This window comes from Canis aureus, chromosome 24 (assembly GCF_053574225.1).
Source record: "Canis aureus isolate CA01 chromosome 24, VMU_Caureus_v.1.0, whole genome shotgun sequence".
NCBI classification, from domain to species: domain Eukaryota; kingdom Metazoa; phylum Chordata; class Mammalia; order Carnivora; family Canidae; genus Canis; species Canis aureus.
In genome coordinates, this window is record NC_135634.1 from 5,018,768 (window position 1) to 5,037,082 (window position 18,315).

The 18,315-nt window shown below is 37.8% G+C and overlaps 1 long non-coding RNA gene across 1 annotated transcript in view; it reads left to right on the plus strand.

The window, feature by feature from the left end:
* LOC144295682 (uncharacterized) overlaps positions 1–15,257 on the plus strand; it is a 137,842-nt gene extending 122,585 nt beyond the window's left edge. The window contains exon 3 of the long non-coding RNA XR_013362761.1: positions 15,010–15,257. This is a non-coding gene — a long non-coding RNA (uncharacterized LOC144295682). The remainder of the gene's footprint in view (positions 1–15,009) is intronic.
* The last annotated feature ends 3,058 nt before the right edge of the window (positions 15,258–18,315 follow it).

The following is an 18,315-nucleotide window of genomic DNA, read 5'->3' on the forward strand; positions in this document are numbered from 1 at the left end:
CAATTAAACGTAGGTTTTTCTTCCTCAGGCTGTCGTTTATTTCCCTTAATCTATCTTCATGGTCTTTTAATTGTTTGTCTCTTTTTTCCTCAGTTTCCCTCTTTGCCATCAACTTGTCTTCTATGTCACTCACTCGTTCTTCCACCTCGTTAACCCTCGTCGTTAGGACTTCTAGTTTGGATTGCATCTCATTCAATTGATTTTTAATTTCTGCCTGATTAGCTCTAAATTCTGCAGTCATGAAGTCTCTTGAGTCCTTTATGCTTTTTTCTAGAGCCACCAGTAGCTGTATAATGGTGCTTCTGAATTGGCTTTCTGACATTGAATTGTAATCCAGATTTTGTAACTCTGTGGGAGAGAGGACTGTTTCTGATTCTTTCTTTTGAGGTGAGGTTTTCCTTCTAGTCATTTTGCTCAGTGCAGAGTGGCCAAAAGCAAGTTGTATTGGGAAAAGGAGAAAAAGAGAGGAGAGAAAGAAGGAAAGAAAAGAGAAAGAGGAAAAAAAAGGAAGAAAAAAAAAACGAAAAAAAAAGAAGAAAAAGAGAAAGAAAAAGAAAGAAAGGAGAAAAAAGGAGGGTGGGGAAGGAAACAAATCAAAAAGCAAAACAAAAAAAAACAAAAAAACAAAAAAAGAACCACGGGGGAGTATTTTCTGATTCTGTGTACTTTAAGTCCCTTGACTTCCCCTGGAACTTGTCCGTCTAGCTGGTCTTCTGGGGGAGGGGCCTGCTGTGCTGATTTTCAGGTGTTAGCAGTTGGGGGAGCTGCTGTGCCCCTGCCTGGTGCAGGGCTCAGTGGGGGTTGTTTACCCCGTGAGGCCCCAGGAGCAACAGCCCCAGTGGCGGGGCCAGCTCTGAGCCCTGGAGTCAGCCCCCGCAGTAGCTCCGGAGCTCTCCGTCTGCAGGGCCTGGAGGCTCCGGGGCGGGGCCGCTGATCTGCTCAGCTGGGGCAGGAGCGTCCTCGCTGTCCTGGGCCCTCCCGGCCTCTGCCTGTCCCGGGGGAGGCGGGATCCTGGGCTGTGTCCCGGCGCCCTGTGCTCCGGAGCCTGCGCTGGTGGATTCGCGCTCCCGGGCCGCGCAACCCCCTCCGCGGAGCTGCCGCCCGAGCCCCTCCGAGCTGCTCCTGGAACCGCGCAGCCCCCTCCGCACGGAGCCTCTTCCTCTGCCCGAGCCCCTCCGAGCTGCTCCCGGGGCCGCGCAGCCCCCTCCGCGGAGCCGCCCCCGAGCCCCCCGAGCTGCTCCGGTCCCGCCGTGCGCGCTGCAGCCCTTAGGGAGCTCGGCGCACTCTCCCGGGGCGCAGGTGTCTGTTACTGTCCCCGGGAGCCCGAGGGCATCCCCGCCCTCCTGGGTCCTGCTCCAACTCCCTGCGAGCCCCTTTCCGCCCGGGAAGGTCGGTGCAGCTCCTGCGTCTCCGGGACGGGGCTCTCCTGTCCTGGGGACACTCGCCCCGGCCTCAGCCCGGCTCCTCGCGGGGCCCCTCCCCCTTGGAGGCCTTTGTTCCTTTATTCCTTTTTCCCCGTCTTCCTACCTTGAGAGAAGCGCGAACTCTTCTCACTGTAGCATTCCAGGGGTTCTCTCTTTAATTCTCAGGCCGAATTCATAGATTTTCAGGAAAATTTGAAGGTTTTCTAGGTAATTTGGTGGAGACAGGTGATTTGGGGACCCTCCTCTTCTGCCGTCTTGCCCCTCCCACCGGCCTAATGTTTTGAAATTCATCCATGTTGCAGCATGTATTAGTACTTCATTTCTTTTTATGGCTAAATAATATTCCATTGAATATATATTACCATGATTGTTTATTCATTCATCTAATTATGGATTTGGGTGTTTTTTTTTTTTTCCCAGTTTTTGGCATTTTGTAAATTGTGCTATTATGAACTTGCATGTATTTGTGCTATTTGTTTTCAGCTGTTCATGTATTTGTTTACAGTTCACAGTTCTCTGGGTTATATACTTCACAGAATTGTTGATTTTTATTGGGTCATATGGTAATTTTACATTTAACTTTTTGAGGAAACTCCCAACTGCTTTCTACAGCAGCCAGAACATTTTTATATCCATACCAGTGATGTATTAGTGTTCCAGATTCTCCATATCCTTGATAACCTAGTTATTCTCTCTCTCTGGCTATTGCCACCCTAGTGAGTATGAAGTAGTATCTTGTTTGATTTTCATTTCCCCAACGACTAATGATGCTAAACATCTTTTCATGTGCTTCTTGGCCATTTGTATACATTCTCTGGAGAAATGTCTATTTAAGTCCCTTACCCATTTTTTAATTAGGTTATTTATGTGTTTTATTACTAAGTTGTAAGAGTTTTTTTTAGATATTCTGGATGCTAGATCTTATCAGCTATATGATTTACAAATATTTTCTCAATTCTGTAGATTGTCTTTTTACTTTCTTTATGATACCCTTGATGCAAAAGTTTTTAATTTAGACAAAGTCCAATTCTTTTTTTTATTGCTCACTTATATCTAAGAATCCATAGCCAAACCTGAAGTAGATTTACTCCTATCTTTTCTTTTAATAGTTTTATAGCTCTTATATTTTTTTTAAAAATTATTTATTTATTTGAGAGAGAGACAGTGTGCGTGACTGGGAAGGAGGGGCAAACAGAGAGAGAGAGAGAATCTCAGTCAGACTTCCCACTGAGCATGCAGTCAGATACAGAGCTTCATCTCACAACCTTGAGATCATGACCTGAGCCAAAATCAAGAATCAGATGCTTGATTGACTGAGCCACCCATGTGCCCCAACTCTTATATTTTTATTGTTGATTCATTTTCAATTGATTTTCTATAAACTGTGAGATAGGGATTTGTTTCAATATGGATAGCCAGTTGTCCCAGTACCATTTGTTAAAGAAACTGTTACTTCTCCCTTGAATGATCTCACTACCCTTGTCAAAAATTAAGTTGACCTAGATGCATGCGTTTGTTTCTGAACTCTCAATTCTCTTCTGTTCTTTTGAACTATTTGTCTATATGCCAGTACCACCTTCTTTTAATGACTGTAGCTTTGACATAGGTTTTGAAATTAGAGAATAAGAGTTCTCTGTTTTCTATTTCAAGATGGTTTAAGGTATTCAGAACCCCTTTTAAATCCATATGAATTTGAGGATTAGTTTATTCATTTCTCCAAAAAAAAAAAAGTCTATTAGGATTTTGATAGAGATTGTTTTGAGTCTGTAGATTACTTTAGGTAGATTTCTATATTAGTAACATTAAGTGTTTTAATCCATGAACATGAGATGTCTTTCCATTTATTTCAGTCTTCCTTAATATTTTTCAGTGGTGCTTTATAGTTTCTGGTGGACAATTCTTTCACCAACTTGATTGAATGTATCCCTAAGTATTTTATTATTTTGGATACTATTATAAATGGAATTGTTAATTTTCTTTTCAAATTATTTATTGCTGGTGTATAGAAACTTAACTGATTATGTGTTGACCTTGTATTCTGTAACTTCGCTCAATCTATTTATTAGTGCATATAGTTTTTTGCAGCTTCTTTGGTGTTTTCTATATATTGGATTATGTTATCTGTGAATAAAGATATTTTTACTTCTTTCTTTACAATTTGGATGGATGCCTTTTTTTCCCTACCTAATTTCTTTGGATATGACTTCTAATTTCATGTTGAATACCAGTGGTAAAATTGGGCATAGTTTCCTTGTTTCTCAACTTAGGGGAAAATATTTCAGTATTTTGCCTTTGAATGTGGTGCTGTGAGTTTTTCATATATGGTCTTTATCATGTTGAGAATGTTCTCCTCTATTCCTAGTTTTATGAGTGTTTTTATCATAAAAGGGTATTGAATTTTGTCACATGCTTTTTCTTCTGTGAGAACTGAGATCATATAGTTTTTTCCTTCATCCTGTTACTGTGATGTATTATATTGATTGATTTTCTTATGTTGAACCACCCTGTACCAAGCACTTATAAATGAATTATTACATTTAATCCTCATAATACCTGTGAGAGGTAGATAATATTTCTCCCCCTTTTTTAAATGCTTTATTTATTTATTTATTTATTTATTTATTTATTTATTATTCATGAGAGACACACAGAGAGAGAGGGGGGCAGAGACACAGGCAGAGGGAGAAGGAGGCTCGATGCAGGGAGCCCCATGTGGGACTCAATCCTGTGACTCCAGGATCAGGACCTGGGCCAAAGGCAGGCGCTAAACCATTGAGCCACCCAGGCATCCCTATTTTTCCCCTTTTTAATAACTTTTTTTTTTTAAAGCATGGTGTGGTTAAATTACACTCCCAATTTTGCACAGCTGGCAGGCCAGAATCATGCGTCTGATTTTAGAATCTACAGTCTTTTTGTTGTTGTTAAGATTTTATTTCTTTATCTGATGGAAACAGAGTCCACAAGTAAGGGGAGAGGCAAAGGAAGAAGCAGAGTCCCCACTGAGCAGGGAGCCCAATGCAGGACCCCTGGATCACAACTTGAGCTGACGGCAGATGCTCAACCACTGAGCTACCCAGGCACCCTAGAATCTACATTCTTAAGCATTATGCCAATCAAAGAATATTTCTGTACATGAATATTTATTCTCTCAAAAATTTATTACATTTATATATGATGCACACACACTCTGTGCTAGACCTAATACTAGGCACTGGGAATACAAAGTTAAAAGCTTAGTTTCTCTATTTTCTTGCTTTCCACTGGCTTCTTTTCTGAACCCTCTAAGAAACCAATGATCTGCTTAAGGTCACTATAGCGTAGTTTGCATTTTCTCCAGTTTTATACTAATGGAATTATATGGTATGTACATTTTTTTGCTTAACTTATCATAATTTCTTTTTTTTAACTTTTTTTAAAAATTTTTATTTATTTATGATAGTCACACAGAGAGAGAGAGAGGCAGAGACATAGGCAGAGGGAGAAGCAGGCTCCATGCACCGGGAGTCCGATGAGGGATTCGATCCCGGGTCTCCAGGATCACGCCCCGGGCCAAAGGCAGGCGCTAAACCGCTGCACCACCCAGGGATCCCTATCATAATTTTTTAACTCATTGTAATTATTTTGAGATTTATCTATGTTACTGCATGTATCAGTAGTTAATTCCTCTTTCCTGCTGAGCAGTAGTCTATTGTGTGGTTATATCACAATTTGTTTACAATTCATTTGTTGAAAGACATTTAAGTATTTTCAGTTTTTTGGTGACAGCATATAAGCTGTTCCAAAAATATGTGTACATGTCCTTGTGTGAATGTATGCCTTAATTTCTTTTGGGTAAAACCTAGGAGTAAAATTGTTAGGTCATTGGTAAGTCTTTAATTTTAGCCATTCCAGCAAGTGTGTATGGCATCTTGTGGGCTTTGTTTGCATTTTCTAATGGTCAATGGGATGTCAAAGCATTTTTTCATGTGCTAATATGTATTTACCACCTATATATCCTCTTCGATGAAGTATCTGTTCAAAAATTTTACCTATTTTTATAACTCAGTTAACAACTCAGTTTGTTTTCTTTTTTAAAGATTTTATTTATTTATTCATAAGGGACACACAGAGAGAGACAGAGACAGAGACACAGGCAGAGGGGAAGCAGGCTCTATGGAGGCAGCCCAATGAGGAACTCGATCCCGTGACCGCAGGATTATGCCCTGAGCCAAAGACAGACTCTCAACTACTTAGCCACCCAGGCATCCCAGTTTGTTTTCTTTTGGCTTTTAAGGCTTTTAAAAATAGATTCTGGATATAGATCCTTTCCAGGTATGTAGTTTATAAATATCTTACCCACTAGGTAGCTTGCTGATTAATTCTCCTAGTATATATCTTTTGATAAATGAAGACTTCAATGTTGATAATGTCAGATTTGTTAATTTTTAAAATTTTATGTATTGTGCTTTTTGTATCATATCTGAGAAACCCCTGTCTAATCCAAGATGACAGATATTTTCTTTTGTCTTTGTCTAAAAGTTATAAAGTTTTGGGGGTTACATTTAGGTTTACGATCCTTGTTGAATTAATTTTTGTAGATGGTGCAAATTATGGATTGAAGTTGGTTTTTTCTGTATGGATATTCAGTTGTTCAGTACCATTTGTTGAAAGCAGTACTTTCTCCACTGAATTGTCTATATGCATCATTGTGGAAAATCAGTCGTTCATATGTGTGGGCCTCTTTCTGGACTCTGTTATGTTCATTTGGCTTATTAACCTAGTTTTATGTAGTACTACAGTGTCTTAATTAGCTTTTTTTTTTTTTTTTTTTAGATTGAACATCTTACTTGTAAACTTCCTATATATCATAATGAAGGGTTTCCCCATGTATCCCAAAGGATATTCCTTTGTAGATTTCATCAAATTTTATGATCTGGTTGTATTATCAGCCTAAAGTTGTATCTTGTATATAACCAACTTTCTCTTCTGCTGCACAATTCTAGAAGCCCAGTTGTCAAAATGGTGCTCAAGGCCTGATTTGCTATTGAATGTCACCTAGCGGTACTTCTGATTCTTTTCTTTAGTATGGGTTGACAAGAGTTTGGTTTCTTAATATAGTACCATGTCAGCCTGTCACTTTTCCTAGCTCAATAGTAGAATACAAGCTCCATACAGGCAGGGTTCTTTGCTTGTTTACTGGTTGTACTGGGTTGGATGGTATCCCTTAAAGCCATGTCCTTCCAGGAACCTCAGAATGTGACCTTATTTGGAAAGAGGGTCGTTGTTATGATGAGGTCATGTAGATAGGCAGAATGTGCCCTTAATCCACTGTGAGTGGTGTCCTTCCGAAGATACATGGTGTCCTCATCTTCTGTGTTACAAAACTTGTGGGCATGTCTGGCAACATCAATCACACGGGACCGATCCCGGGGCCTCATGGGCAATTTCTCTGACAGTCCAGCACCAGCACCATCTGGCCACACAAGCAGTAGTAGACATGGAGGGGCTTCTCGCCGTCGTCATACTCCTCCCGGTCCCTGGTGTCGGAGCACACTACCGACCGGGACACTACTTTAGGCATAGTTCGGGGGAGAAGCCCAAAAACTCAAGGCCAAAAAATTGTGGTCGTGCAGAAATGCTTAATTAGCTTTATAGTAGGTAATGAAATCAGGTATTTTAAATCCTGCAAGATTTTTTTTCAAGATTTCTTTAGCTTTTCTTGGTTTTTGCATTTCATACAAATTTTAGAATTGGCTTGTCAATTTTTACCAAAAGAAACCTGCTGAGATTTTGGCGAAGATTGCATTGAAACTAGAAATAAGGGGATCCCTGGGTGGCTTAGCAGTTTAGCACCTGCCTTCCGCCCAGGACATGATCCTGGAGTCCCAGGATAGAGTTCCAGGATCAAGTCCCACATCAGGCTCCCTGCATGGAGCCTGCTTCTCCCTCTGCCTGTGTCTCTGCCTCTCTCTCTCTCTCTCTCTGTCTTTCATGAATGAATGAATAAATAAATAAATAAATAAATAAATGAATAAATAAGTAAGTAAATAAATAAATAAATAAATAAATCTTTAAAAAGAAAAAAACTATAAGCCTAGAGAGAATTGACGTTTTTACAATATTAAGTCTTCTGACCCATGAACAAGAATATAAGTATTTATTTAGATTTAGATCTTTAATTTATCTCTACTATGTTTTGCATTTTTTCGGTGTACAGATTATTCACATTATTTTTTTTTCAGATTTATCCTTAAATATTTCATGCTGATTGATGCTATTATAAATGACATTTTAAATTTTAATTTCCAGTATATTTTATTGCTACCACATAGAAATATAATTGATTTCTGTATATTGATCTCATATCCTGTAATATTGCTAAATCCACTTACCAGTTTTTGCAGCTTTTTAGGTCAATTCCATAGGGATTTTATATAGATGATCATTTTGGCTGCAGACAGTTTTACTTCTTCCTTTCCCATTGGCATGCCTTTTTTTTTAATACCTGCTTAATAGTACTGGCCAGAACCTGCAGTTGAATGTTAAATTCAGTAATGTTGAATAGAAATGGTAAGAATGGCCATCCTTTCCTTATTCCTGATCTTGGTGGTAAAATATTCTGTCTTTTACCATTAAGTATGATATTACTTGTATGTTGTTTCATGTGTGCGTTTTTGTTTTTGTTTTTTAAAGATTTTATCTAAAAAAAAAAAAACAAAAAGATTTTATCTATTTATTTATTTATTTGAGGGGAAGACAGAGAAGGAGACAGAGAGATATTAAACAGACTCCATGCTGAGCAGGGAGCCCAATATGGGACTCAATATTGTGATTCTGAGATTAAGACCTGAGCCAAAATCAAGAGTTTGATGTTTAACAGCCTAAGCTACTCAGGTGCCCCACTTGTATGTTTTTCGTAGATGACCTTTATAGTGTCAGGAAGTTCATTTCTATTCCACATTTGCTGAGAAGAATGGATGTTGGGTTTTGTCAAATGGTTTTTCTGTGTCTATTTAAATAATCATACAGTTTTGTATCGTTTCTTAGTTAACATGGTGAATTATATCAATTGTTTTTGTATAAGTCAATCTTGCATGCCTGGCATAAACCCCACTTGGTCATGGTATGTATCTGTTTTTATATTTTGTTGGATTTGATTTGCTAAAAATTTTAAATGATTTTTATTTTTGTTCATGAGGGATATTGGTCTATAGTTTGCTTTTTTGTGATGTATTTATGTAGTTTTGGTATCAGAGTAATGCTGACCCCATAGAATGGGTTGGGAATCATTCTGTGGTCTTTAATTTTTGAAAATATTGTATAGAATTGATTTTTTCTTCCTTAAGTTTTTGGCATAATCCATCAATGTTATCATATGGACTTACTGTCTTCTTTGTGGTAGGTTAATTAAAAATTCTTCTATATATAATAGAGCTATTTAAGTTATATATTTCTTCTTGTTAGAGTTTTGTTAATTTTTATCTTTCTAAAATTTGTTCATTCTAAGTTTTTAAGTTTATTGGCATAAAGTTATTCATTATATTCCTTTATTACACTTTTAATACTGGTAGAATGTGTAGTGTAAATATCTGTAAAATACCTTTATTCCTGATATTTGTGATTTGTGTCTTCTCTCTCTTTTTCCTGATTACTCTGGCTAGAGGTTTTTCAACTTTATTGACCTTCTCAAAAACCAACATTTGATTGTATTGATCTTCTTTATGGTTTTTCTGTTATTTGTTTTCATTTATTTTTCCCTTTGATCTTTATTATTTCCTCTCTTATGCTTACTTTGATTATCATTTGCTCTTCCTTTCTTTGTTTCTTAAAGTGGAAGCTGAAGTCATTGATCTGAAGCAGTTGTCTATTCCAATGTAAGTATTTGGTACTGAAATTTCCCCTGAGTGCTGTTTTAGTAGCACTCCACAAAATCTGATGTGCTGTGTTTTCATGTTCATTCAGTTCAAAATAGCTTCTAATTTCCTTCTTTATTTCTTCTTTGATCTATGAGTTATTTAGAAATATATTTTAAGTTTACAAATATTTGAGAATTTTTCAGAATTTTTCTGTTTTGATTTCCAGCTTAATTGCTATGTTGGAGTACATATTTTGTATGACTTGAATTATTTTAAATGGATTAATTTGTTCTATGGCCTAGAATATGGTCTATTTTAGTAAATGTTCTGTGTACACTTGAAAAAAATGTGTATTCTGTTGTTGTTGAGTACAGTGTTCTATGAATTAGGTCAAGTTTGTTGATCATATTGCTTAACTCATCTATATCCTTGCTGATTTTCTGTTCAATACCCTCTTATTCTGCAAGAGATAATCAATTTGATGCTATTTGATATATTTTCACTTTACTTTAGACATTGTAGCTTACATTTCTAGAAATTCTATGTGGGCCTTTTTTTCCTACATGTCTCTCAGTTTTTGAACATATGGACTATATAATAACTATTTTCACACTTTTTTTCTGGAGAAGGTAAAGACAGCTTCCCTGAGACCTACAAAATGAGTAAACATTTGCCATATGAGGGAGGTAGAAGAGCAGGAGAATGCAGCCAAAAAAAAAAAAAAAAAAGTCAGATTCCAGGCAGAATAAATAGCATGTGTAAAGGCCCTCAATCAGAAAGGAGTTTGGAATTTTTAAGAAATATAGAGAAGGTCAGAATGTATTGAATGGGTCAGAATTGTGAAGAGAGGAAGAGAGAAAGGTGGGAAGAATGGGGCAGCAGATGATACAAGGTCTTCTAAGCATGTGTCTCAGTCAGCACTAGGCTACATTATACTATGATAACAAACATGTCCCATAACTCAGTGGCTTAGAACAATAAAAGATTATCCCTGCTCATGTCACATATTCATAGGAGGGTGACTGTGACCCTCTCTACATCTTCATTCAGGACCAAAGGAATAACTCCTAACTGGAACATACCACCCTCATGGCAGAAACAAAAGAATCTTGGTGAGCCACCATATAGCTTTCATATCATCTGTCTGAAACTGGCATATTTACTTCCACTCACACTGCATTGGACAATATAAGTATTATGGCTGAGCCTAATATCAATGGGATGGCAGGAAGAGCAAATATTTGGTAACAATAATACAATCTACTTAAGAATGCTAAGTATTTAATCTTTATCTGAAGAACAGTGAAAAATCATCTTCAGATGAATGTTAAGTATAAGATTTATCACTGTATTTGCTAAGAATAGTCTTTTTTTAAGAAAAACCTTTTTTAGGGCAGCCCCGGTGGCACAGCGGTTTAGCGCCGCTTGCAGCCCAGAGTGTGATCCTGGAGACCTGGGATCGAGTCCCACATCAGGCTTGTTGCATGGAGCTTGCTTCTCCCTCTGCCTGTGTCTCTGCCTCTCTCTCTCTCTCTGTGTCTCTATGAATAAATAAATAAAATCTTTAAAAAGAAAAAAAAACATTTTTAAAAGAAAAAGACAAAGTCAGAGAAATAATTTGGATGATCATAGTAAGTGACACTGCATCAAAAATGGGATAAAATGTTATAAAAGTAAAATTGATTTTTATGAGATTTGTATAAAACTCTAATAGCATAATTTTAATGATTATAACTGCCCTGCATAACTATTTTTTAAAAAGTGACAATTATTTGCTTATGTAGCTTCTGATGTTTGTTTCTAAAAAACTCATCACTTTGATAGTGTCCTGAGCATTATATTCTGATGACTATTTTACAAACTTAGAGCACAGTATAAACCTGAATTTTATACTGCAATTATGCTGAAGGTTACTTAATCTTTTTTGCAGTATAAACAATGGTGGATTTGAGAGTGTAAGTGTTTTTGTTCTTGTGCTTCAAGAGAAGGAACAGACAAACAGCAGGAGAGCTAAGCCAACCCTCAGACACAGCAGATGTGATCCTTTAAAACCAGAATTCTAGGTTTGAAAGAACACCACTCCTCTGGAGAAGGAGATACCCTTAATGGGGATGGGGTTTGTGACAGTGAAATCAGAGAAAAAGGAAATCTATATCTGACATTATTTCTCTTTAAGAAAATAAGTCTTACCTTTTAGCAACCTTTTGTATGCTAGGTGCACAGCCATATTCCAGCAGAAGAAATTGTATGAGAGGCAGAAGGCATCCATCTATAACTCCAAGACTAGGTCCAGTGTTCATAATACTATTTGTATCTCTACTGTAGTACATGCCAAATAATTTAAGTGATATGTGAATATGACTTACTACCCCATAGACCATAAATTCCTTCAAGTCAGGAACAGTAATTTATCCACCTTTGTATCTACCACCTGGCATAGTGCCTATTAGATACTCAATCAAACAGAAGAGAAGGCCATTGATCTAGCCTTTTATTCCTCTGAACAAGCCTGGCAGTAGCTCCACTAGAAATGAGAGACTCTTTTAGTAATGTCCGGAAAGAGCTCCAGACTGCTGCTCAGCATGAAGAAGGCAGCCAGCCAGGAGGTGTGCTGGCAGGAAGCTACATCCAGAGACCCACCTGAGAGAAGCTCCTGCCAGAAGAATGGGCAGCAGAACCCCCAGGAGAGACCCACAGATGACAGCAGGAGAGGCTGAGCCAGAACTGGGAGGACATTGAAAACCTTAAAAGAAAGGCATCAGACTCCATCTCTGCTTTTTGCTTAATATTAGATGTTTCTTTCATACCTTGTGACTAGTATGTTTGCAAGCAGAGGAGCCCTGGGCTCTCCAGGAACCTGGATTCTGGACATTAGATGGGCATTAGAACCAAGAAAATGATGATCCTCTCTCCAGTTGATCCTGAGAATATCAGGCCCTAAGATTCTTACTGGGGGCACCATTTCTTACTCATAGTTATCTTCAACATGAAGTGACAGGAGCAAAGTCCATATGCCATAAGTACACATGGTGTGTGGCCTTAGATAATATCTTATATAAGGTTATGCCCTGATTAAGCCATATGTATATATTCAATATTAACTCTATTGATAACCATCTTCCATGTGTTTCATAAAAAGAAAAAGAAACTAATCAGTTATGTTTGGATCCTGAGAAAACAGGAGTTTTGTTCATTTTTATAGCCTGGTGAATGTGAGCCTTCAAGAGCTTCATTCTTCCTCCAGGAGTGGTAACCACCTAGGACTTCTGCTTCCAGCTTGTAGATTTATCATCTCCCAATTCTGGACTATGACTCAGACCATCAGACAGGCCATTTTTTTGTATTCATAGGTGTTAGACTATGTGATCCCACAGGTAAATAAATTTGGGAAATCTCACTGAAACAAAGCTAAACAAATATCTTTACTATGGACCTCCTTAGAATCTTTAATATGTTAGTGTACTCTGGAGAGTTGATACATAGTTATTTCTCAACTTATGTGACATCAGAACCCCTCCCTTGCAGATATCTCCTAAAAATAATGTCCTGTATAGCTCACTTTGGGATTTCCTGGAAAGTGGGAGTCAGGAGCTTCAAGTCAGACATTCTCTTATGAGCCCAGCTCTGCCACTGGGACTGATGCAGGCTGCTGTGAGCCATGGCCATAGAACAGACCTTGCATCATTACTATAGATGATGTCAGGTGAATCACTGCACCTCTCTTCAGTTTCTCTTTTTGAAACATAAAGAAGTTAGATACCTCTGGACAGTATCTAAAGTTGCATCTGTTCTGTAGTTCTGTGATATTCCATCCTGAACTTTGGCAAGAAGGCATCATCAAAACAATAGCATTTTTTTTAATATCTCAAGGACAACACATAAGAAAATTTAGGCTTTCTTATTCCTGTAGCAATTTCTATGATTGCTTCACTCTATGTGTTACCCTCAAGAGAACAGGTTGGAGATTTTCTCCATCTTGCTGATAGCAGCAAGTCCAAACTTGGGCCTCTTAAAGTTGACTCTTTCCTGTTATTCCAGCCTTCTCCCTCAACCATCCAGTCCCCCTACCCCTCTCCCGATGCTACAGCAACATATTCATCCTTTTCTTCCTGAAATACCTTTTCTTTCTCTTCTGCCCCTGGTAACCCCTACTTATTCTTCTAAATGTCACATCATCTATGAACTCCATCTACCCTGACTTTCCTAGGAAGAGTCACAGTGCCAGAAGAATCACAACATTTTGAGTATTTTCATGGTATATACCAACTGTATAATACTTATATTATCCCTGCTCATACAGTGGTACACCCTTAATCAGTGTTTTTTGAATCGAATATTGATAGGAATTTTCAGCTTCCTGGTTCAATGAACAAAGGATGTTTCTGTTCTCATAGTGTCTGATACTAGGGCTACACTTTACAAATAAGACAACTACCTAGGCATCTATAATTGAGTGCCAAATTCTAATAGCACAGGAACAGCTACAAGGGCAATTTGTCACATCCCCGTTTGGAATTTGAATATTGAGTCAATGAGTAAAAAGTCTAAAAATGTCAGGAGTTAATTAGTGAAAACCACATTGGCCTGAACATATAGTGGCGGAACAAAACTAATATCCTGTTTTATTAGCCATAGTTATAGCTTCCTGAAACTGCTAGAACCACTTTAATTCCTGCCTATTTTCTAGCATTGTTCTCTATCCTTCTCACTAATATACCATGAACGCCAGATAAACTTAAGCTAGACCAGATCCTGATTCTGTTGCTACCAAAGAATCCTAACTGATGCAGGGAGACAGGAGGAGGTTGAATGGGGCATTCACAATTAGAATGATGAGCGTTCTGGATTTGCATGTGAAACTGAAGGTTCAAATCTATGAGATGTGGAGAGATAATCATGTTCTTCAAAACCATAGAGAACCTGGAATATAAATAAAATAAAATTGTAATAAAATAAAATTGTCATTATGTATTTTTTAAATTAATGGATACTAAAGAGCTCAACTACAACTCTCTGAAGAGTTGTACAAATTTTTACTTTAAAAAGAAATTCTTGACTTGAGTCAGAACAAATTTTTATGCAACACCAAAAACATGATCGATACATAAAAGAGTTTGAAAAAAGCAACAAATTGAACTTTAACCAAAATTAAAACTTCTTTCTCTGTAAAGGATGCTTTTAATAAAATGAAAAAACAAACTACAGACTGGGAGGAAAATATTTGCTCATCACATATCTGACAAGACTTGTATCCAGAATATATAAAGAACCCTCAAAACTCAACAATAAGAAAACAACAATCCAATAAAAAAAATAGACAAAAATCTGAACAGATATTTTACAAAAAAAGACATACAGGAGGCACATGAACATAGGGAAAGATGCTCAATTATTGTTAGTGATAAGGAAATACAAATACAGATTAAAACCACGATGAGATACCACTGTACTTCAGTCAGAAAGGCTAAAGTGCAAAGAACTGGACATTGCCAAGTGCTGACAAGGATGCAGAGCAAACAGAATTCTCATATATAGTTGGAGGGAATGCAAAATTGTACAGCTATCTTAGAAAGTAGTTTGGCAGCTTCTTATAATGTCAAACATGCAATTACCAAGTAATCCAGATTCCTTACTTCTAGGCATTTACCTAAAGGAAATGAAAACTTATTTTCACATAAAAACCCATTTGTGATAGTTTATAATTAGCTTTACTCATAGCTGACTAAAACAACCTAAGTTTCTATCAACAGGTGAATGGAAGATCAAATTGCAGTATGAGCATGTAATGGAATACCACTTAGCAATGGCCAGTATGGAATATTCATACAATAAACGACACGGATGAATCTCACGTGCATTTTGCTAAGTAAAAGAGTCCAGACCCAAAAGGCTGTGTACTAGGTGATTCCCTTTAAGTGACATTCTGGAAAAGGCAGATCTATACAGACAGAAAACAAATCAGTTACAAATCAGTGGGGAGCTGACCACCAAGCAACAGCAGAGGGAATTTTTGTAAGTGATGAAATTTATCTCTGTCATGTTGAATACATGACTCTGTATGTTATTAAACACCCATAAAACTTCATACCACAAAGAGTACATTTTTCTATATGAAACTTGAAAAATACTTTTCTAAAAAAGATCCTTGTTTATGAAGTCCTGGGCATTTTTGGAGGATGAGGAAGGCTGATCCTTGTTAAAACAGTAAAAATTAAGAAAAACAAGTTCGGATACTTAGATTACATTAATTTTTATATAATTATAAATAAAAATACATGGTACAAAATTCACAAAACTTAGATATTTTGTATACCATGATTAAAATACTTCCACTTTTTACAGAGTTCCCGGGTTTTTTTTTTTTTTAAACCCTGAAAGAACACATGATTTGTTGAGTTTTATTTTCATGGCTGATCAAAAAAGCCCTATATTCTTCCCTGTGGATCACAAACAGAATCCTCTTTAACCACGTAGAATTCAGGATAAAATGTTTGAAATCTTGTTTACTTGATCTTTTCACTTGGTTTTCTTTTCTTGTAAAGGTTTTTCAAATCAAAGAATAAGTCTAAAGTTTGTATCAATTGAAAGGGTTGTTTTATCAGGGCTTCACTGAAGTGCAGCTGTTGCACTGACTCTGGAATGAAAGTGTTTCTTCACAGTAAAAGCTTATCGATTGGAGCACCACATCTCTAATGATTTCATGAGAGCAAAATCATCTTGCTATAAAACAAAGTTAAAATCAATTTATTCAAAGATGGCCATGCTACTGAGCATTTGAGGGTAAATTAAAATTTTGACTCCTTTTGCATTTGTGAACAAATGTTATGTATTTAAATTAATGAAAGAAAAAACTACATCTGTAATGCAATACGAACTCTCCTGGTAAACTTTGATGAAATTAAAGCAGTGAAGTGTTTCCAAATTAGTAAGCCATTTTGTTAATAAGGATGTGCATTAGGAATCCCTGCTCAGGATCACCCAATACACAGTCCCTGCTCAGGATCACCCAATACACTGAAGCTTTCCAAGTGTATTTCATCTCAGTCCTTGAACACTTCACAGAGCCAGCATGATATATATTCTCGAGTGTCTTAGGCTTCACATGCTACTGGAGTTAGAGCAGTGTTTACTTATTTAGCAAATATAACATCCCTTCTAAGTACACCCATTTCTGTCCCAAGGGAAACAGGGCTGCTGGATCTAAGCTGAGAACCAAATTATTCTATAAGATAGACTCATATATTTTAGAAAAAAATTATTCAGTCAGATTTTCTGTTTTTTTTTTTTTTAATTTTTATTTTATTTATGATAGAGAGAGAGAGAGAGAGGCAGAGACATAGGCAGAGGGAGAAGCAGGCTCCATGCACCGGGAGCCTGACGTGGGATTTGATCCCGGGTCTCCAGGATCGCGCCCTGGGCCAAAGGCAGGCGCCAAACCGCTGCACCACCCAGGGATCCCCCAGATTTTCTGTTTTTGTCACCAAAACAAGGTAGATAGTTTTGAAAGCTACATTGATTTATTTTTAAAGTCTCTGAGTTACTTTTTGATGTGGATGTATAAAATGGTTTCCCAAAAGCTCTCATTTGGTACTAAACCTGGAAATCTGCATGGTTGATGGTTTAGGACAGTAAAGCAAGAGAGGATAATAATCTAGAGGTTGTCCTCACAACTGAGAACCAAAGGCAGGATTCTAGGGAGGCAGTTAGTTATATTTTAATAACCTAAACCAGTGGAACAGATAGCATGACACAAGGAAATAAGAATATCTGCAGTCCTGCTATTCTCTCCCAAATGCCAGACAATTGTATGTGTTCAATAAATGCTTGCTGCCATGAGTCTGTACAACCCATTCCTTATATATTGTGTAGCTTTAGAGATAATCATATGGCTAACATTGCATGCTTATTCTGTGGTAGGCACTTATGGTGTTTTGTAGGCATTTTCTTATTTAATATCCACATCAATACCAGAGAAATGAATGCTATTGTCGTTATCCCCTTTTACAGATGAGGAAATGTGCCCTGAGAGACTAAACAACATGCCCCACATCAAAACATTGGTATGTAATAGCAACAGTAGGAAAACCCCAGAAATCCAGATCCTATACTCAGGACACACACTGCTCTAAATGAAAAGTCTATAAATTAAGCAAGGAAGGAGGAGAAGATGATGACATAGGTTTTAGTGAAGGAGAGAATATGAGAGAAACAAAGGATGAAACTGAAATGTGACAAAGCCTTTTCTTTCAAGCCTAGCAATTTCTGTGTCCTGTTGCAACTTGGTTTAAGGAAACCGTCATGACAGCCATTAGTCAGTGGCCATTTCTGAGCAGAAGTCATTCATTGTCCTCTGATCTTCTCATCTTTTCTCATTAGGATGTGATGGATAGCCCTCCCTGAGCCCAAACGAGTAAAACTAAGGTAATGTGCCACAGCTGATCCAGTAAAACATTGTTTCCTTGACCTTGAGCTCCTCACTGTCTGAGTTGTAGTTATTATGGGTCTCCTTGCTGATTACCACAAGACCAAGAAAACACTTGCCATCATATCCAGTGTGGCACATCAGGAAACAAACCTCTGATAGGAAAGGCATACCAGCATTCACTGGTCCCCAGGCAGCAACTGCTGGGAGCTCTGATTTCCACACCCCTCCCTTGAAGCTTTCTGGCAGCCCCAGCCGGAGACAGCCGGAGAAATTTTGTCCTGATGTCAGACTGTGTGGACATTTCATCCTCAGATCACTCAGATACAAAAGAGAAAACACACTAACTTCAAATCTGCTTGTAGGGTAAATGATCCAGAAAAGAGAACTCAGGCACCGATTTGTACACATGCTAAGGGAAAGTGAATGGTCCTCAAGCCTATTAGTGTCTCCATGACTTCTGTCTGCTCAGAGAAGACAGAGAAGCCCCCCCCCCTCCCCCCCCAGCAGAGCCTGGTGCTGGATCACTTCAGGATGGGCTCACAAGCTCTGTTTGCTCTAGACAAGTAGTTCCCAGACTTCTAACTTCATGGACTGGCAAAATGGCTAAAAACAATATAGGACTGATCTAGTA